Genomic DNA, 23,564 nt, shown 5'->3' with positions numbered 1-23,564 from the left:
CCAGCTATCTGGGAAGCTGAAGTGGAAGGATCACCTGAGTCTGGGGAAGTTAATGTTGTAGTGAACTGTGATTGTCACTGTACTCCAGACTGGTTGACAGAATGAGACCCTATCTCAAAAACAAACAAAACAACAACAACAACAAAAACCCCAGAAAATTAATAAAATGTATTGGGAGAGAAAGTGAGACATACACAAAAATATTTTAAATTTAAAAATCTCGTCGTTATTCAACTCTGAAAATTATATGAATGTGTAACTTTGATAAAAATACAGACTCAAAAGGTTTTATGCTTGAATGCCCATTTGGTTACTTTATAGCATTACTGTGTGCTGGATTAGATCCTAAATTTTTAAAATAGAGAATAATTAGTCTTGGAGTCTTCCCTTTAAAATATACCCCCAAGATGTAAGAAAAACAAAAACAAAGCTACAACCACACTTATCAGTGCTTGCTCAGTCCTTTATGTGTTTTTTCTCTGTCTTTCTATCTTACACACACACACTCACACACACACACACACACACACATCCACACACACATACTCTCTCACACCCCTGATTGGTAAATAAAATAAAACTAGAAAAGCAACTGACATTAAATTTCATATTATAGGATAACATTCATTTGTATAGAAGGTTGCATATTTAGTGCCAATATTCCTAATTTCTATTTTTTAAAAATATAAATACTTAAACATTTCATGTTGCCAAGGAGATTTATTAAAAGAAAAAGAAAGAAAGAACGAAAGAGAAAGAAAGAGTGAGAGACGGGGGGAGGGGGAAAGGAAGGAAGGAAGGAGGGAGGGAGGGAGGAAAGGAAGGAGAGAGAAAAAGAAAGAAAGATGAGTGTGCAATGCCCTATTTACCTGATTCCAAGCCTTTTCTTCACAGTGTAATTCTAAAATTTCACATTTGAAGGGTACATTTGAGAGAGTTTTTCTTTTTATTTTCCAAAAGCTACTACAGTTGATATCATACCTTCTATATTTCCTAATCCATTCATTCTCCAGTCTCCTGGATGATGGTTTTGTATTTTACCTCTTCTATTCAAATACCCAACACCTCCTCACCCAACCTATTCTCACATGTGATCTGTTTCTTGTTCCACTAAGAAAATAGTAGCAATCAAAGGGAACACCCATGGGTTCCTAACATGACATATCTGCACTTCCCCGGCTCCTCATCCATGAATTCTGCCTTAGATCCAGTTAATCAAGATACATTTTTTGCTACTGCCTACAACTAAATTTGTATACTACATACTATTCCCCTCCACTCTTCCAAGTTTGTAATTCCAAATTTCTCTGCAATATCCTATGTATGCTCAAATTTTCTCAGCCAAATAAATCATTATGTTCACTAACCAGGAATTTATCACATAATGATTTAGTTAATTTTTACATTAAGAGCTCTCTTGGCCAGGGGTGGAGGATCACACTTATAATCCCAAGGCTCTGGGAGGCCAAGGCTAGAGGATCATTTGAGAACGATGATCATGCCAGTGCAGTCCAGCCTGAGCAGCAGAGCAAGACTCTGTCTCAGAAATGTAATAATTCTCTTGATCCCTCATCTCCTTTCAGAAACTTTTCTGCTTCTCTGCTACCGTTCACTAAAAAACTTCCTTAAAATAAGTGGGTTGCAGTTGGAAATATTTCCTCCCTTTCTGTAGGATGTCTCTTCACTTTGTTTATTATTTCCTTTGATGTGCAGAAGCTTTTCAGTTTAATATAAGCCCATTTGTCTATTTTTGCTCTTGTTGCCAGTGCTTTTGAGGTCACATCCAAAACAAAAATTATTGCATGGGCCAATGTTCATGAAGCTTTTCCTTTTTTGAAAAATTTAGCAGTTTCATGGTTGTTAAGATTTAAATTGAAGTTTTTAAATTTATTTTGAATTGATTTTTGCATATAATGAGAGATGGAGTCTAAAAACTCATAACTGTGTGAGGTAATCCATTTGCTTACTGGCTGAACTTAATCATTCCATAGAGTATCTATACTTCAAAACATTACTTAGTACAAGATAAATAGATAAGATTTTACCTGTCAATTAGAAAAACAATTAAAAGTGGATTAGACTCACTGTTTCCAATCTAACACTTTCTCTTTAGAGTATTAGATCATTAAAGAAAAAATGATCACTTTAATCACTTTTGCCCCTTTATTAAAACTTATCTTGAGAAGACCTGCAATGATTTCCCCCTTGCCAAGTCACATAAATGTTTCCAGTCCTTATCTTATTTGACTTGTAAGCAGCATTTAAAACCATGAAATTTTGTCCTCTCAGAAATTCTTTCTTAATGTGCATTTCCAAATACCATAGTTTAGTTAATATTTCCTATATATATAGTTAACTGAGTCTTCTTTGCTTTTTCATCCCTTAGCTGTATTCACTAAACATTGGAATTTCCCAAGCCTACCCCTTGTTTCCCCATATGTACTTATTCTGTGCATTATTTCATCCAATCTCATGGCTTTAATGTATATGCCAACAACTGCTAGACTTTTATTGCCTGAGCTCTCTCTCTTGAACTCCAAGCTCAAATATTCTCAACATCCCTAGTTAGATGATATAAGGGGCATGCCAACATTTTTCAAATATTAAATTATTCTCCCAATTCTGTCTCTTCTTTAAGGTGAGAAGCTTAGTCTAAAGCCAAAGGTATTTTCATCCTCTTTATTATCAAAAGAACAATTTTGTAACTTTTCTCTTCCTCCACTGCCACCATTCTGTGCTAAGCTAGAATGACCTTTTGTTTGTTTTAATAGCTACTATTGCTGTCTCCTTTCTTACTTTCCTACTGTCTATTCTCAATACAGAAGCTAGAGTGATCTTTTTAAAACATTCCAGGCCCTGTCATTCCTTTGCTCACAACCTTCCCACAGTTGTTCAACTCTCTGGGATAGTTCATAAAGCCCTGCATACCTGAAACTTCATAAATTCCTGAGTCACTTGCTACTATTCGAACTGCATGAGACGTTTTTTTTAAACTTTTTTTGTTGTTGTTGTTTTGAGATGGAGTCTTACTCTGTCACCCAGGCTGGAGTACGTGCTGCAATTTTGGTTCCGCCTTCTGGGTTCAAGCAATTCCCCTGACTCAGCCTCCCAAGGAGCTGGGATTGCAGGTGCACACCACCACACCTGGCTGATGTTCGTATTTTTACTAGAGAACCTGGTTTCAGAAGACCAGGTTCAGCCAGGCTGGTCTTGAACTCCTGGCCTCATGAGCCACCTGCCTCGGCCTCCCAAAGTGCTGAGATGACAGGGGTGAGCCACCACACCCAGCCCACTTTTTTCTCTTTGACGCATAGATCTTTGTTTCCCAGATAATCTGCGTGCTGTCTGCTCCCTCGCCTTCTTCAGATCTTTCCTCTCAAGTTATCATTTCAATAAAACTTCATTTACCAACCGATTTACAACGGAAAAACAAAACGCGTACACTTTCTATGTTCTTATTGCTTTACAGTTGCCAACCGGAATTATCGTCACCTGAAATATGTCATAATCACTTTTACTTCATTGACAACCTGCTGACTTCAACAAAGTGTAAGCTCCATGAAATCAGAAATTTCTGTTTTGTCATCTGCTATGTGTAAACCAGTTAACAAACATGTATTGGATGAATGAATGAAAAGCAGTTGTGAAAATGATGAAAAAATTTCATAGTGGAGAGCACTTTGGAATGGAGGAAAGAAAGTCAATCTCACTTTAGAAATTACTATGATCGCCATTCTAACTGGCATGAGATGGTATCTCAATGTGGTTTTGATTTGCATCTCTCTAATGACCGGTGATGATGAGCATTTTTTCATATGTTTGTTGTCCTCATGTAACACACTGCCATGTATGTACCTATGCAACTATCTTGCATGATCTGCACATGTACCCCAAAACCTAAAATGCAATTAAAAAAAAGATATATACATAAGTATATACACCATAAATATATACACCTATTATATACCCACACAAATTAAAAATAAAAATTCAAAAAAAAAAGAAATTACTATGTTTTTGAACAATTTGTGAGCATACTTGCAAATATTCACATTACAGTAAAAACAGGTCTTCTTGTAAGTAACTGCCTCTAATCTAGCTCAGTGCTCAGCGAAATTAAAAAATGTATTCTATGACCTTAGTCACATCTCTACTCTTTCCCCAGAGCAGCCATTCTTAATTTACGCTAGTACTATTCACTTATATCTCCTAAATCACCTCGCTCTCAGCAGGTGATTGGGATTTAACTTCAAAACGAAAATAGTCATTAAGAGTGAAAACACTCAATTTTGAAAAATACCAACCTACAAAATTAGCGATCTGAATCCATCTTTTGTGTCTCATTTTACAGTGCCTTCTCCTCTATCATTTTACCTAATAGAGGATCAGGAAGAAAATCTTTTCTCCTCTCTAATCATGAGGCTGTAAGTATGAAAGGCCAGATCTCCCAGTAATCTGAAGCTCTGTCTCAAAAAGGAGCTGGTTTGAAACATTAAAATCAACAGGGAGGTTGAAAAATATAGACAAGAGACAGTGTTCTGATTATTATTTGTTTGCTTTGCCAAGGGAAATAAAACACCTATCATTCCCACAATTTCAACAAATTTTTTTCTTTGTGCTATCATTATTGATTCATATATATTTATAGCATACTTTGCATTATAGTTCTATTTCATATTATATCAGCTTTGGCTGCTAATAACTGTTTGATTTGCCTTGTATGCCCACTGACATTACTATAAGTCTTTGTCTTTATTTATTTTTTGAGCGGTTATTTACTTTTTGGCACCACAAGATGTTCCAGACTTATCTTGCGTATTCCTTGCCCCAGACCTAAATTCAACCATTTCTCCAAGGAATCTTAATTCCTTTGCTGGGAGAATGTGGGAAACCAAGATGTGAGCAATCTCAGCTGACAGAGCAAGAAAATATATGAGTATACTAACCTCTGTGCATACTCAAACCTATAAATATGTTGATATGTAATCATCTGTATGGATATTAAGCTAAACATGAGCTCACACTGATGTCTCCAAATCTTCCATCACCATATGGATCAGTTCAGCCCCCTCCCAGGCTTATCCATAAACTCAAATTTCAATAGTGAAAAACCTGGTATCCACCAACCTCCACATATTTACATAATTGTTTAGTTCCAGAAATACAAGAATATCAGTTTAAAAATTGCTAATCCATTCCCCAGGAGAAAACTTGGTCAACTGGAGCATCCTACTTTTGTACAGTTCTTTTTGTCTTCAGTGCCCATTCATCGTCAAGCTTACTTAGGTCATGGTCGTTTTTGTCATCTCCGTTGAGGGGATGTTTTGGATATTTGTAACACAGTGAGATTCTTTTGTCATACTTTTCATTTTATACTGGGATCCCTCCCACCTCCTAAGTTACATTTGAAAATTTTTATATATTAAGGTATACTTTGTGTGCTGTAAAGTTCTATGAGATTTGACAGATGCAGTATCATGTAGAATATTTTCTCTGCCCCGGAATTTATCTTCTTTTATCTGTTCAAACATCCCTTCCTCATTCCCTACCTCTACCTACACTGAACTCCTGGCAACCACTGATCAATTTGCCTTTCTTTTTTTTAACTTTTCTAGAACATCATATAATAGTTAATTTATATCCCTTTAATTCCCATATTTTTAATATATTTTCAGGGTCTCTTCTTCTGGATATTTACAGTCGCTCCTAATTTAACTCTTGGCTTCACTTTTCATTTTATAATCTATCTTGCATTTGATCACCAGATTGGATTTTCTAAAAGTGATTGCATTGTTGCTTTCTTGTATAAGCGCCTTCATTTAATGATCTGAATGATCTCGCCTGCACTCTGGGATATTGAATGAGGGAAATATAAACAGCACATTTTTCACGTCTCCCTGGATCCAAATCCTAGATTCTGTAGCTTTGCAGCATCTTTCCGTTGTGGGAAGATTTTCTGCCCCAAACTCAGACTCTGGATCAGCTATGTGACTTTCTTTAGCCAATAGGATATTAGCAAGACGGACAAGCAGAGGTTTGTCAGAGCTTTTCCACCTTTCTGAACCTTCTGTCAGACCCCTGCACTACCAAGAAATCTGCCTGGCCAGCCTCCTAGACAAGAGAGAGAAAAGAGGAAGACAGCCAAGTCACACTAGTTCAAACTATTCTCAGCAGCCTACCTCCATTCATAAGGGAGCGCGATTGATACCAGTTATCCTAGAACTGATATCACCCAACAGGTTCATAGACTTGTGAGAAATAATGTGTGAGTACTGTTTTAAATTACTGTTTGGAGATGGGTCACCCTTCCAACCTCTTGCCTGCTGTTCTCTCCTTTGCACATGATGCCACATTTATACTACAGTATTTTTCATCCTCTAGAGATTTGGAGCCATGATGAATATATCCATATGATACTCATGGAATGTTGATTTATTCAAATGAGCATGCAAACAAACCTGCACCTTTACTACAGAAAAAGCATCCCGTGATGCTAATCTCTGGATTTTGTGGAATTCAGGATGTTTCCAGTCAACTGGAGCCGCTTGCTATCCTGTCAGTTTTGCCCAGGGAAGGGGAGGGGAAGGGGAGGGGAGGGTGAGGGGATGGGGAGGGGGAGGGGAGGGGAAGGGAAGGGGAGGAGGAGGAAAGAAGGAAGGCAGGCAGGCAGGCAGGCAGGCAGGCATGCACCATGTATGTCACTGTATATTGGCAATGACAACTGGTTGACAATTAATATATAGAAAACATTAGTATATCACAATTTTTTCCTCTGAAATGGATTCTGTTAATTGAAAATAGGTGCTTTTCCTATGGAAAATAACTAGTAGTAGGAATCAATATATTTTGTGAAAGCTTACATACAATGTAATGCTCATCAAAGAAATTATAATGTTTCCTTATGTTTGCATTTTTTAAATAAAACAAGATAAATTTTGAATAATTTGTCAACTGTCAATTTCTCTAATTACATTAGTAAACACTATCATACAATTTATCCAGAAAGAATTAGAAGACTCATTCACTCCATCTAACACATTTTTCATGGAAATTATATTTATCAGCATTTGATACTCTATGTTTACATTTTTAATTATCACTTAACTAAAGACTTTGAAATTACTTCTTTTATATTTTTAGAGAGTTTGCAATATGATTTCTCTTCAGGAGATCAGACTCATGCTGGTGTTGGAATAAAGGTTCTGGCTTTCTGTTTAGTGGACCGTTACCTTTTTTCTCTCAACTTCAGCTATTTGTTGCTTTCCCAGTACAGCAATTTATTCCCTCTTCAGAAGGACTCTGCCTGCCAAACCAAACCTTTTTATAAAGTTCACAAAGTGACATAGTCCAGAGAGGTAACACTTCTTTTCTCAGCAAGTTAATTTAGTAGGTAACTCTAAGATGTCCATTTAGGGTCCAGTTTTTTATTTTTTTTCACAGTACATAAGCATTAGTGAAGTTAATATTTTTAAATAGCACCATGGATTAATAAAAAATAAACCTTCAAAAGAATGATATGCTTTTAATAAGATTTCATATCTGTTTATGTGGTTACTTGGCAGCACGAAATGGAAAAACTAAATTACTGAGGACAAATTTTGCTAGCTATTAGTGTATTCTAGTAGATATAAGTTTTAATGTTTTTAAGTGGATACATCCATTGATATAGACTATAATATAAAGCTATCTTTAGATAATATGGTTATGTATATGGAAGAGTACATGCTTTTGATCCAGGCAGAATTGGTAACTAGCTTCTAACAAGAAAATACTCTTCAGCCTCCTGGTGGTTTTCTATTAACTACAGACAAGTCTAAACTCCTTAGCATAACCTACAAGGTTCTTCATGAAAGTGACTCCAGTGTACCTTAGCCTTTCTTCCAGGAACACTTCATAAACCAACCACGTCCTCACATTAATTACTGGGACGAGCAAGTGATTTACACTCAAGCAGGAACACTTTTGAAAGCAAAGCAAATACTAACAAAGTTGAAATAACATGCATGGATTTGAACTGTTAGAGAACGGTGACATTTGCTCACCTTAATCATATATGACTACTGGACATGTGGCGTCAGTACCCCTAATCAAAAGAATGACATGTCAATCAACATTTAGAAACTAGATTAAAAACTGCTAGAATGCAAGAATTTGCAAAATCTAGAAGGCAGAGAAGAACACGTATGTTCAGCGGGATAATAAACAATATAAAGCCCTCAGTACAGGACCTGATTCATATCAAATATCCTTCAGTTATTGAAATTTATTGGTAATAGCACTTGTGTCTTCTAGTCCTGACTCTGCCTCATATTAGCTGATGACCTTCACTAAGTCATTAAAACTTTTTAACTTGATTGTTAAAAATATAGATAATATAAAGTGATAAATATGAAGTTGATGCAAAAGAAAGCAGGAGTTTATTTATACAATAAAACTATATTTTACATGTTACTTATAAAATTATATGTGTATATCTATAGTCATCTATCTATAGCTATAGAACATGTCCAGGTATTTTAATTATTGATAACGTTGCATGTTTCTTAGGATAGTAAAGGCAAAGCCTTTTTTTCTAGAGTATTTTTTTGTTCACTTAAAATAAATGTCAGGTGAACTTAGAATGCCAAGTGTAGTTATGGGTCAATATTTCATTTCTTTGACTTAGTTTTCCTCTAGCTTTTATATTTGTTTTATCCATGCTATGGATATTTTATGGCATTAAAGATGGGATATTTATAGTAAGGAATGTTTCCCTTCCTCTCTTGATATTTCTTCCTCTAGGAGAGTTGTTTATTAAGCCTGTCTAAACTCAGCCTGTATCATGTTTCAGCCTTTATTTCTCCCATTAATGTGATTTGTTTCCTGGTTAATCAAAGTTCTCCTTCGTGAGTGGGTGGAGTTAATTTCTCTATAGTGTTGAACGTCTTGTGAGTAATAATTTGTTTTTTCATCTAGTTTCACCAAAACCAAAATGTAATTCGATGAGACATAACTGCTTTGTAACATTTTCTTCAAGTGGTTTGTCTTAACACAACTTATCTTGTGGATAGGAGAGAGCAAGATCATTCTGTCCAACGTACTCAAGGCCCATTTTATGCTCATATGGCCTTACAATTGTTATGCTTGGATGCTACCACTTTACATGCTCTAAGACTTTGCCATAGGATTGTTAAATATTTTGAATATCGATTCTAGTTACATTTTCTATTTTAGTCTTTACAAGTTATGAATTATAATTTTCATTTTCTATCTATTGATGATTTTTGTTGTTGTGGTTGTTTCTTATTTAACAATTAGTTCATTACTCAGGCAGGGTAATAAAGAGCTCTTTATTGACTCCATTGAAAATTCCAGGACTGTCATGTTACACAAATCCAGGGATTACTATTATACTATCTTTTATGATAAATGTACTCCCTGGAGCACAAGTATGCAAAATCCCAACAAATATGTCAAATGAAAAATTACCTGTCTTTTAGTACAAATGAGTATATTGAATTTCTCTTTAAAGATTTAGAAATGATTTTATAACTCCATAATTAATTCTGGACATTTATGTCAATTCTTTTTGTCTGTTTTTATCTTCAGAGAAATTAAGTTAAACAGAAATAAACAACTGGAATTGCTAAAACATGCATACACATTATCTCTTCAAACCACAATTATTTTCTTCAAGACAGCGGCATTTAAGACAGTGGAATACGATAAATCAGGTGTATTGTTCTACTTCCTAAGTACTATGGGATCTTGAGTTGCTGGCATTTATCAAATAGAAAGGAAGAGTTGTATATGAATCTTTGCTTGAATTTGCTCTAAACCACAAACACCATCCTCCCTGACAAAAAGCAAGCAAACTTCACAAACGGCCTTTTCTTAATTCTCCTCCTCCCAGTTGTTTTTAACTGGCTTTGTCTTCAAAGCTGTCTTTGACACCTGTTTTAATTGAGTATAATCTTTCCAAAAATATCAGGAATAATGAAGATAAGGAAGCATACAGTATCAATTTTTCCCAGGTTTTACACACTGAAGAGAATACTCTTAGAGAATATGCAGACGGACACACACACATACACACACACAGACAGTGAACACAGTCTCTGTCCTCAAGAAATTCATTGGCTACTTGTGTATTAGTCTGTTTTCACGCTGCTGATAAAGACATACCTGAGACTGGGTAATTTATAATGAAAAGAGGCTTAATGGAATCACAGTTCCATGTGGCTGGGGAAGCTTCACAATCATGGCAGAGATGAAAGGCACTTCTTACGTGGCAGTAGGCAAGAGAGAACGAGAGCCAAGTGAAAGGGGAAACCCCTTATAAAATCGTCATTTCTTGTGAGACTCATCACTACCAGGAGAACCATATAGGGGAAACCTCCCTCATGATTCAATTATCTCCCACCAGGTCTCTCCCACAACACATGGGAATTATGGGAGCTACAATTCAAGACGAGATTTGGGTGGGGACACAGCCAAACCCTGTCAACTTGGATGCCTGAACACATAAGCACATCACAGTTAGCAGAGAAAGAATAGAGAATTAGCTCACTCTAAGGAAATATCATCTACTTCTGTCTTGCTAAATGTATATGTCAACTTTGTAGACACATATGACCAGAGTAAGATGGCAGACCTGTACACCTAAATGAAGGTTTAAAAAGTAATTGATCAATAAAGTGATTTAATAACCTATGTGTGAAATTTAGGAATACATCGCTGCTGCACATGTATATGTGATTATATAATTATTTCTGTGTGTCGACTCAGCCAATTAAATCTTATATCAGACTGTTTCTCACATTTCTATTTCATTGATGCCAATTAAATAATTTCAAAAATAATAAAACAAAATCAACAAATAAGAAGCCTCAAAGTTTCCACAGAGAAAAAATAGGGGAACTGCCATAATCCCTTTTGTTCATTATAGAAAGGATTGTAATTATACTCCAGCAAAGAAGCTATAAAAGAATACTGATCACTACCTTGCATTATGAGGTAAATAACACTGTTCTTATGTTCAGTGAAACCCCTCATTTTTCTGTGGTTCACAGTAGAGGGCTTCACACTGAGGACCTCAGCATGATATTACTGTCAGGACTCAAATTTTGGTTCATCCTTCCGTTCTGAACCAGAAAGAACCTGATGAATAAGGAGATACCTTCCATGCTCTAAGCTGGAGAAAATAATTTAAATGAAAATGAGAAACTGAAAGTGCCAAAACACAAACACACATAGCCACTGTCAATTGTCTATAGGGAAGCTGCAGCGGTACATCTTGTTAGGAGGGGCAGGTTTGTTATAGACAAATTGGCTCAATGTTTCTGCAGCCAGAGCCTTTGTAAGGACCATTGATGAGGTTACTATCTCTATGAGTGTGTGTAAGTCAAGATAAAAATCTTCACTTAAGGGGCCCAAAAGTGATAGTTTAAAAGAAAAAAAAGTTAATTTTGTTTTAAGTTTCCCAGTTTAAGACAAAAGACGAATTTCATACTTCTATGTGTCTCTCAAGAATGATCTTTCTTTCGATTCTTTCTCCCTCCCTCCCTCCCACTTCTTTACTTTTCTATATTTTCTTACTTTGGGTCACCTACTTGGTCTACTTATTTTTTTATTCTCTTTCTTGGTTTACTTACTACTCAGGGCCATGAAAATTACAAGTCCTTAGGCTATTCATATTTTTGCAAATTTTCTATAAATTTGAAATTATTTTCAAACAAAAAGTTAAAAAATTCAGGCAAAAAGATCTAAAACAACAAATTTATACACATCACATATAATCATGTTTGTTGCCTCAAATTATTCATCACCCTAATTTGCATTTATTTCATACATAAATGTATCTATCCATATATATATATATGCATTTCATATGTGTGTGTATATATATACATATATTTTTTTCTGCTTTTTTTTACGTTTTGGGAGATAAAACAGTTTTATATATCGAACCGATTGTTCTTTTTACTAGGCAATATTTCTTGCAGAAAGTAATTGCTTTAGTTAAGATTTTAATCAGTATTATTCTCATAGAAATACTTTTGCCCTAAATTTCCATCTTGCCCAGAACGTGATAGCTATCAACGCTGATGTTTTTGAAAGTAGGTTAAACATGCTTAACTCATATTTACAGGATACACTTTTTATAACATAGTATTATTTTGTGTATCTTTGGTCTCTGTCATGCCTTGTACTTTAATAATTTATGCTGTCAATAATATATCTTTTATTTTATTTGTATTAATTATTTTACTTTCAATGAAAACATAAGCCAACTAAATTTTCTGAGGTGTAAAATCATTAATAGTAATTTCAACTTCAATGCCTTCCTAAATTCAATCATACACCTTTTGGTTTAGAACTAAAAATAGATTCTGGTTTAGTAATCCATTTTCTTTCTGAAATTCTTTAAGAACATGTAATCTCAGTTGTAACTATTATAAAAGCCTAAGCTAGTATGGATGCTTTGTTGGCAATAAAGTTAATTGTAGAAGTGTCTTTTTTTTGCAAGGATGTATAAAAGTGAATCACTTTATGGGGAGAAATTTTAAAAGATTGATAGCTTTATAAACACCTCTAAAATATTAGAAATACTGTGAGGAGTGTTTTTTTCTTAACAGTTTTGTTGGCAAATTAAAAAACAGAAGGGATATTACAATGCAAAAGGGAATTTTCAAGTGTATTTCCATGGAGAGTCAATAAAAGTACTTTTTAAAAATAAGCAAATTAATCCATACCTAGGAGCCCTGGGCTGTGCTACAAAAATAAACATAGATTAGAAAGTACAATCAGTTGTATAGGAAAGAAGCTTAAAGTTTTATTTATCGATACTAGATTTTTGAAAAATAAGCACTTAAGAATTTCAGACTAGCTGTATATCCTTTAGTTCCAATAGGAATTGCATATTTAGGTTTGCTTAAATGGAATTAACTGGTGGTTCAATCGCCCTTTTTTATATAAATGAAAATTATAATGCTGTTTGTTTTAAGAAGTTCATAAAAACTATTTAATTAATTTATTCATATATTAGTAAAATGAGTGATTAGAATTCCTCAGTTTTACATTCATTCATCCTTTTTAGTTTGTAAGAAGCTGATTCCAAGCAGGAAATGAGTTTAAATTGTTATTTGGATTAATTATAGATGAAGAATATTAAGCAGATTTATGTTGGTTTGTAGTCACAAGACCAAATTAAAGTGGGTTTAAGTGGTCATTATTTATATAGATTTTCTAAAATTATATTATAAATTTTAGTTTAAACTCTGATATCACGGCAATAGATGATATAATGACTGTATTATTTATCAGTTCTTATTATATGGTAAATATATTTATACATTATATCCAATCCTGTCAAGAACTATAAAAGGAAGCCTTGTTTTTTAACCCCTACGTTCCAATCTTTCTGCAAATTCTTTGCACACAACTAATGTAAAATGTTTAGTCCTCCCTCTTAAACCTCTAAACCCTTACACTTGCATTCCTTTAGATTCTCAAACTCCCACTTCTGATTATCTTTATTCATGCTTTGAAGTCTCAGCTTTAATATATTTTTGGGAGTAAGAACACTCCTTTTTCTGAATAAACCAAGCCATTTGCCCATTTATTATTTGTTTATCTACATCTTCTTTTAATCCTAATTCTATGTACATAGAGGCTTTAACTAATGAATCTCACAGGTTAGTATGGTGTCTGGTATATAATCATGACTTAAGAATTTTTTGTTATAATGATAGAATGATCATTTACACTGGAAAAAAACAAAACTAAACTAAATTTCAGGGGAAAACAAACAAGCAAAAACGAGGCATGAGAAATCCCACAGCCTGTAAGTATCAGAACTAGAATTCCAAGCAAGGTTGATTTCACTCTGAAGTCCTTGTTGCCTTTAAGAACAATGGACCCCACATGGTTATATGATAAGTTTATGAGCACAGAGGCATTCTCTGGTCTAATTTCTAGAAAGGGGTAATTCAGAAGAATCAGATGCATTCAAATTCTAATATCCAGGGCTAGAAATATGTGGATTTTATTGGTAATGTAAAAGACTATAGACTACATGAGTTAATTTGATGTTGGAATAGATGCAAACCACCTAACAGGAATTTGGAAGTTTTGAAATATATATTATGGTTTTCATCTAAGTCAAGTGCATAATTAATATGGAATAAATAAATAATACAAAATTTGTTAAACATGTTAAAATACTCTTGCTTATATTAAAAATAGATGCTACTGGCCTTATACCTTCTAAGTACTATGCTAACTAGATTGTTGAGATTCCAAGGTGATTTCTACATTTTATATCTAGAAAAAGATACCAGGAAAATCTCAGATTCTTACATTATTCATTGGTAATTGCCTGACCAGATCACAGTAATAAAATATACATGAAAATATTTTTAACTCTTATGTAACTTCTCTGTTTTTCCTCTTTCTTTTAGCAGATTTCAACCAATTACAATATAAAGTCTGCATTTACAGTCTTAAAATGGGCAGAAAAGTGTTGGCTGAACGAAAACTTTATGACCTTTCTCCATATATTAATAGATTTTAACAGATTGATTGAATGTTTGACTGATAAACTGTGATTTCTCATATGGAATTTTAATACAATAGACTAATAAAATCAAACGACTTTGGAGCTTTTTTGACTCTCTTCTTGGAAACCAGTGACGACACCAGACTTTCAAGTGTCCTGTACTGTGTTGTATAATAAGGCTCCAAATCTCAATGCCTGTGACTTCTGCAGCCTCCAGGAGCTTGTTTTCAATTACCATTCTATATTATTCTTATTAAGTTCAAGGTGAATTAAGCAGATGCATCCACCAGGTACTGCATAAAAATCATAAATATTGCAAACCTTTTTGACTCTTTGGCTCTGCAGTATCTTGTTAAATTTAGAGTGAAAGGAAATGCGATGTTATATCACCGAAACAGGTTGCACTTGCCCAGGGCTGCCTTCCTTTACTGGGCTGTTCCATACAAGCTCTTCTTACAGGGGCACGAAAGAAACTTCTTGTCACTTGACAGTTCACCAGAAATGCACTATTCAAAAACTTATTGCCAAAGTGGAATTTAACATTGACCTAAAATCGCAGAATGCTGAGAAGACTCTCACAGAAATTGTCATACTCAACATTTTCCATCCAATCTATTCACATATATGCACCTACCATCCAAAGCATCTCACATAATACAGTGACTTTTAAGAGAATAGACTAAGAGTAGATGAATGTAGATATGTGAAGTTAGAGGGGCAATAATTTGGAAAATCTTTCCAAAGTGAACTTCCAATTCATTTGGGGATGGCGTGGCAGGGGACGAGATAGGATTAGCTAGCCTCGGCCATTCACCTAATAAGAATCTTTGATATTTGTATTAAATACAATAAAGTCTAATAATGGCTAGAATATGCAAATAATCTCAATAGATTCCAGTTTTTCTTATCTCCAGAAAATTTTACAGATTTTATAATGATTAGCTATTCTTTTTTTTAAAATTGCACTTTAGGCTCTGGGGTACATATGCAGATCATGCAGGATTGTTGCATAGGTACATACATAGCAATGTCATTTGCTGCCGCTATACCCCCATCTGGCATTTCTCCCCATGTTATCCCTCCCCAATCTCCCTACCCCTCCCATATTATCCCCCAACATAACCTAGTGTGTGATGCTCCCCTCCCTGTGTCTATGTGTTCTCACTGTTCAACACCTGCCTATGAGTGAGAACATGCAGTGTTTGATATTCTGTTCTTGTGTCAGTTTGCTGAGAATGATGGTTTCCAGGTTCATCCATGTCCCTACAAAGGACACAAACTCATTGATTTTTATGGCTGCATAGTATTCCATGGTGTATATGTGCCACATTTTTCTTGTCCAGTCTATCATGGATGGGCATTTCGGTTGGTTCCAGGTCTTTACTATTGTGAACAGTGCTACAATAAACAAACATGTGCAGGTGGCTTTATAGTTGAATGTTTTATAACAAAATTCTCAACTCATTAAAGATTCATACATTTTACTGCTTCCAGGAAAAAGTTTAGGACAGGGTATAATATAAGGTCTATATATTTATAGCCAAGAAGTACTTTTTTTTTTTCCTTTAGAACACATCTAGTAGCAGTGAAACTGAATTCTCGGGAAAAAATCTTTATTTTTTAGATAGCAGGCTTTTAGGCATTTAAGATGTTTAATTGAGAATTTTTTTTAATTTTTTATTGGATTAATTGAGAATTTTTAATGTTTCTGTTCTTCAGTTTTCTAAGTAATTCAATTTAATTTTATAATAATAATATAGATATTTTTAGTTTAGTTTGCCATCTTCTTTCTTCTGCCACTTGGTATAGACATTTGTATACACACACACTTTGTTCATTTACCAGTGTCTGTCTCCTAAGCACGGCATACACAAAGACATACATATTTTTATATATAGGTATATATACACACACATATACATATATACATATATGTCACATACAGAAAGATATACATGTTTTTCTAAATATCATTATTTTAATTTTATAGATTGAATCTTCAAGCCACATACTCATACACTCTAATGTTTCAGAAATTCAAGTACAAAGGTATAAATATCCTTCTCTATCACATTTAAGATTTTTCTACATAAACTAAATGCTACATAAAATTAATGTAAAAGACGAGTCAGTAATTAACAAAAAAAATACTATATTTGAGGTAGAAATACTCATATAATCAAAATCACAATTTTTTTGTGAGAAATTTTTGTCAACAAGAAAAGGTGACTGTTTTAGTCCTTTGTAGACCTGGAGAAATAGTCCAGCCTGCTTGTCTCCAGATAGAATCTCTTTAGCATTTAGACAAAACAATTAATTAAACTGTTGCTGAAATGATTTTTCCTTCTCACCAGTTAGATAATTATGGGTTTATCTTCCATATCAAAAATGGTGTGATGGAAGGTTGATTATTAATACTTTGATGTAATTACTTCACAACATATACACATATCAAAACATCACAATATATACTATAATTGAATATAATTTTATTAGTCAATTATGCTTTAATAAAGCTGGGGAAAACGATATTCTTCCTGTTATTTATGAGAACAATCTAATCCAAGTAACCCTGCTGCATCCTGAATAATTTTTTTAATATATTATCACTCATCCAGCAGATGATACTGAGTAAAATAACATATAAAATCCTTTAGTCTTTCCCACAAAAACACTTTAACCAGCAATTACTTCTGATCTTAAATATTCTGATCTTTGTTCATTTACCAGTGTCTGTCTCCTAAGCACCTTGGTGTGTGAGATGAATGCAAATTGCAGCAGGGCTCACAATCACTCTCTATTCGCCTTTGCAGTCTGGAAATGATCTGATACACACTGCTATTAGGCTATCTCTTGAACAGCACCTCTGAATGACATGACCTGTCAATCTTTCCAGCAAAGTTGGCTGGAGGGTATGATGTGCTGATCTCAAAGAAGCAAAAGACTTTGTTTTGATCACTGAAAGGAGGAGATCACAACTGCCTTTATTGTAATCTTACCCCTGCACCTGCCATATGCTGATATTACAGAGAATTGTTCAGCACAACAAAATAAGAAAACTTGATTTTGTCTTTTCATATGTCACCGCAGAGACGCAGTAAAGTTGAAGGCTGTGATTCGGAAGAATTTGTTAACTTGCCAAATGCAATTCTAAAGCAGTACTATTTTATTTGGGGACTTTAAACTTTGTTGAATATCGAGGACCCTCCTTTATATCCAACAATGGTGCTTCCTCACAACACTGTATTGCTGAAATCAGGAGTTGGATTCACAGTTCTTATTTTTTTTTACCACATGGCAGTAAAAGCTGTGCCTTAGCAGTAGCACTAGACTGAGCATCTGGAGAATTGGATTTTTGTAATGACTCTATCATTATAGAGTTAACAGCTAGGTGAACTTGCTCAAGTCATTTCTGCTCTCTGGGCCTCCCTTTTCTCATTTATGAATTTTAATGGGAAGGAAAACCAGTTTTGCATAAATGGTTTTTAACTATAGCTGAGTAGAATTACTCAAGGATCTTGTTAACTGTACAGTTTCCAAGCAAACCTATGGGGATGCTGAGTCAGTAACTCTGAAGAAAATGAAAGTGCTGAACGTGCTTCCAAAGTGATTCTAACACGGCGAGACTAAAGTTGGGCATTTCAGAAACGCTAAGGCAATAGTCCTTGTGATCTTTTTTAGTTCTAAGATGAAATACTTTCCTAAGGTAACTCTTGGCCGGACATTAGCCTACTAGCATGCTTTTGATTGGTTGCTGATGTGCAGGAACCATTCTTGGCCAGGATGTTGTAACAGAGATAGAGCCTGAGCAATGGTACATGAGCACATCCACACAAGTTACTCTCTGGCACAGCCAAAGACAGGATGCCCTGCTTCAACAGGCTTTCTTGGATTCAGCTCCCATATCTTGAGAACCTATGGCACTACGAGTCTGCCACACTAGACACACGTTCTAGCCAAGTGGCATTATCTTCAGTTCACACAGGAGAAACTCAGGTTTACAAAGGTCAAATAACTGGCCAAAGATTAAACAGTTAACGTAGGAAGGGAGATTTATAGCTATCTGACTCTGGTGTGACTTATCTGACTCTGGTGTGACTTATCTGACTCTTTTCATTGGTTTATTGGATGGCTATAATGCACTGACATCAGAATTGGGAAAACTAATCAAATGTGGCTAGGTTCCCAGTTTCACTAAATCCTAGTAAGATCAAAAGAGTTTCCTTGTGGGAACCAAATCTATGATACTCCATCAGAGGATTCAATATCATAAACTGTTTTGGGTCAAATTCAACTGATGTAATAATGGAAATAAATCTTAGCACATTTATTTAGAGTCCCCTTCCCATCAGCCATAGTAAAATTTAGTACTAGTAAAACATCATCAGGTTGGAATCAATTTTTGAGTCCCAAAGCAATTGAGAAATAGCCAGAATTTTTTGGAATAAATCATGTTGATTCTGTTTCAGGAAGCACCCTAGTCAGACATTTTAATTAACTCCAGCTGTAGGTCAATAAGGCACTTGTAGCAAAGCCAAAAATTAGGTTCTGGAAAACTCTAATTTTCTTTTTCTGGAATAAACATTTCTAGTCCAAAGAGTTATAATATGATTCTGTGGAAGGTTCATAATATCTCTGATTTCTTCAGTTTACTTGTTCAATTTTGTGATCAGTGTTAGATATTAGGTTTTCAATATTCTGCCTCTAAAATGCAGAGGAGAAACATTACTGGTGATGGGATTATAGGTCCCCAATGAAGTATACATGTCTTGAAGATATTGTTCATAAATTTTTGACTGAAATTAAAAATACGCTTATTACTGTAGGTTTTTTTTTTACTTGTTAGAATTTGTAAATATTTGCTTCAATCTTTATTTCCTGGCTCCCTGCTTATATTTGGTTTGCTACAGTTTGCTAAATCCCTAACCTCAAACTATTATTGGCTCTTCCTCCATCCATGATCTGTTAACACAAGAGTTTTCAGTTTCTGATCTCAGCTGGCTTTCAGTTATTCTAACTCTATGTAGGTGCAAAAAAAAAAATAAATAAAATAAAATAAGTAACAACAGAAACTCTCTATTCAACAATATTTATAAGAACCATGAAGGTGGCATATGTCTGAGTGACCCAGAGCAGATGGAGTCTAACTTTAATGAATTGGACCCCCATCAATGATTCTTACAAAAGGTAGCACCCCCGCCAACCCCAAGCCATCATCAAAGAAGCCTGTACAAGTCTTGGCAGTCACAAATTATCTATGTCTATGTTCATTCTACTTATGAATCTTTTTTTATTCTATTTTACCAAAATTTTCATCCTTATTTTAGTGTGTTTTCATCAGTCATAGCCCCACTGTCTCTATTGCGTTCTGGATGACTGCCCCATTGCTTCATAGATGTGATTTGCGACTGCTCAGAAAATTAATGCAGATTGCTGTCAGCCTAGCTTGCATCTTAAATTGTACTCAAGGGATTTGAGTTTATCTTCAGCACAAGTTCTGCACAATGATCTTGTTTATTGACTGGACAGAATATAAATAGAGTAAAATAAACTTAGGGTCATTATTATTTTCATCTGTCCAAGTGCATTATCCTTTAAAACACAGATAATGTTGTTTATAAGTATCTTTAAAGCTAATTAACATTTTTCATTTGTTTTGTTAATCAAATGGGACATGGCAAAGGAAGAGTTCTATTAAGAATGCATTTTCGTTCAGAGTAGCTGCATTCTACAGATAAAGTATTTATACATGTTTATTCTGAATGCTAAAAAAAAAGAATACAGAACTGGTTAATAGGGTATTTTGCTTGATTATAAGGAATCTACACATCATACTATGTAGACTATTAAAGGCCCAGTAAGACCTAGCGCCAGTTAACTAGTTTTGGGAATATATAATTTAGCCATGAAAACTATTTCATCAGATTGACACTCATTCTGAATGAAAAACAAAACACATAATTGGTTTCACTTCTGTGACTGTGATTAGAGGCCTATTGATCTAGTTGATACTTTCGATTCAACTGTTAAATGTGTTAAAAGGTGATTCTTTGGGCTCCTATAATAATGCAGCAAACTTAGTAAAGTATAAAATAAAGCTAAAAAAAAGTGCTTTTATCTAGTGATCTTCCCACTCTAGCAATGGAAATCTTAGCAATTATTTTCAGCTGGTACTCACTTTGTTTACTTTAGCATATCTAGGAGTCTTTAACTTTGGAATTTAAAGAATATGAATAATAATTGAAAATATTTAGAATTACACTGTGCATTAATATAGCGTTACATAAACTACAGCTTATAAATTTAGCTTATAAAATTATACTAGGTGAAAAATGTGTAACTGTTTCTTATACAGACTAGATATAAAATCATAGCATAGAACCTTTTATTTTCTATATATGTTGTAAGAAAGTGTTGTATTCCTAGAAGACAGGAGCTGAGAAACTTGCTGTATACATTTTTTTTTGAGACAGTCTTGCTCTGTCACTCAAGCTGGAGTGCAGTGGCACAATCTCAGCTCACTGCAGTCTCAACCTTGGGGCTCAAATACTCCTTCCACCTCAGCCTCCTGAGTAGATTAGACTACAGGCATATGCCTCCACATCTGGGTTTTTCTTTTTCTTTTTTAGAGACAGGGTCTTACTATGTTGACCCGTCTGGTCTTTAACACCAGGACTCAAGTGATCCTCCTGCCTTAGCCTCTCAAAGTACTGGGATTACAGGACTAAGCCACCACACCCAGCCCATTAATCTATTTTCTAATGTACTTATTACAGTTCAGGATCACAGGTGTAGGGGGTCTCTCCCAGCAGCTCAGCTGACAGGCAGGAACCTGCCCTGGACAGGTTGCCATTCCTTGCAGGGCCACCCCATCAACACCCTCATGGCTCACTCAGACTGGGACCATGCCAATGCAGTAAAGACCTTAACGGCATGTCTTTGGAATGTGGAAAGAAGTAGAGTATCTGAAGAAAACCCAGGTCGACCAGGAGAGAAACTCCACACAGTGACCCCAGCCAAGAGTCAATTTGATTTTTTTAAAAAAATGTTTGAGGACCTACTGTACAGGCATGACAAAAAAATAAGCCAAAGTATGAAATATAATAATATTAATATTAATTGAATGTTTATACAATAAAATGCTGAAAGTAACAATAACAGTAATAGTGATGAACCTCTATTGAGTTCTTTACTCATTATCAGGCAATCATTAAGGGCTGGCTACACAAACAAGACACCTGCCATATCATCTGAATGGATGTTCACCTCCTTACAATCATGGAGCCTAGACCAGGTGCAAAAGCTCACGCCTGTAAACTCAGCAATTTGGGAGGCTGCGGGGGGGCCCAGACCACCTTGAGATCAGGAGTTCCAGTCCAGCCTGGCCAACATGGTAAAACCCCATCTCTACAAATAATATGAAAATTAGCTGGGCATGGTGGCAGGTGCCTGTAATCCCAGGTACTCGGGAGGCTGACACAGAAGAATCATCTCTTGAACCCTGGAAGTGGAGAGTGTGGTGAGCTGAGATGGCACTACTGCACTCCAGCATGAGCAATAGAGCAAGACTGAGAAAGAAAGAGAGAGAGAGAAGGAAGGAAGGAAGGAGGGAGGGAGGGAGGGAAGGAAGGAAGGAGGGAGGGAGGGAGGGAGGGAAGGAGGGAAGGAAGGAGGGAAGGAAGGAAGGAAGGAGAAAAAGAAGGAAGAAGGAAAAAAGAAGGAAGGAAGGAAGGATGCATTTTCTCATTAAATCTCAAAATCCTAATGAGATAGGTACTATTATCATACTTAATTTCACATATGCAAACGCAGATGCTCAAGGCATTGAAATAGCTTTGTAATGTATTACAGACACTCAAATATGAATTTGAATCTTGAACCGAGTTGTCCTACACCATAGTTCATGCTTTCAGATTCTTAGATTAATTGCCGTTTTGATAGAGACTATATTTCTATCTTGACAAACGCTCAGGAAATAAAAGTGTGTGAAATATTTATAATTGGTTTCATCTGGATAGAGATTTTGTTTTTATAAGTGTCACCCAATCTTACTCTCTCCTACCCTTTCCATTATAATATAGCTAGATAATAATAGTTACGACTTCAAATATACAGATATGTAGATATAGCTTCTACACACCTACAGCATATAAAATACATTGCCTCTGGGAAGAATGCATAAACATCAACTTAGTGATGAGCCTCCTCTACTCTAGATTAACCTTTTCTAGAGTAAGAAGATTTCCAGCCATAAGAGATTACCAAAGGATTTTCTGCTAGTTTTTTATTTTTTTTTTAGGTAATAGTAGTATAATACATATATTTATGAAGTACATGAGATATTTGGATACAGGCATACAACGTGTAAAAATCCCACCAGGGTAAATATGGTATCCACCACTTAAAGCATTTATCCTTTCATTGTGTTACAATCAAATCATGTTCTTTTCATTATTTAAAAATTTACAATAAATTATAGTTGACTACAGTCATCTACTGAGCTATCAAACACTAGATCGTATTTATTCTTTCTAACAATATTTGTCTACCCATTAACCATCCTCACTCCTCTTACCTCCCCACTGAACTTCCCAGTCTCTGATAACCATCATTGTACTCTCGATTTCCATGAGTTCACTTGTTTTTGTTTTTGTTTTTTGGCTCCCAAAAATAAGTGTCCTGACTACATCTATTGGCTTGGCATTCTCTGAGATTTTTAATATTACTCTTGAGACATTTCTTCTCAATACAGACTAATCATGCCATTGCTTGTAAGACAAGCATTTTCTCTCAGGTGAGTTGCTCATCACAGACATTCTCATTCTCTCTCTCTCTCTCTCTCTCTCTCTCGCTCTCCCCCCCCACCCCCCTTGATAAAATTGTGAAGGATGTTTAATGGTTGAATGAAAAGAGTCAGAACATATTAAAAAGCAACACCTACTTTCTACCTAAAAAGCCTTCAGGAAGAAAACCTGTCTTGGCTGAGGCCTAAAGATTGTTTCATTTAAAAAAAAGAAAAGAAAAA

General features: G+C 35.0%; 1 protein-coding gene across 1 annotated transcript in view; it reads right to left on the bottom strand.

The window, feature by feature from the left end:
* LOC128929388 (uncharacterized) overlaps positions 1-23,564 on the bottom strand; it is a 200,703-nt gene that overhangs the window by 56,865 nt on the left and 120,274 nt on the right. The window lies entirely within an intron of this gene.

This window comes from Callithrix jacchus, chromosome 13, assembly GCF_049354715.1.
Source record: "Callithrix jacchus isolate 240 chromosome 13, calJac240_pri, whole genome shotgun sequence".
Lineage (NCBI taxonomy): Eukaryota > Metazoa > Chordata > Mammalia > Primates > Cebidae > Callithrix > Callithrix jacchus.
Note: the sequence above shows the minus strand (reverse complement) of the source record. Positions and strands in the feature narration are given on the sequence as shown.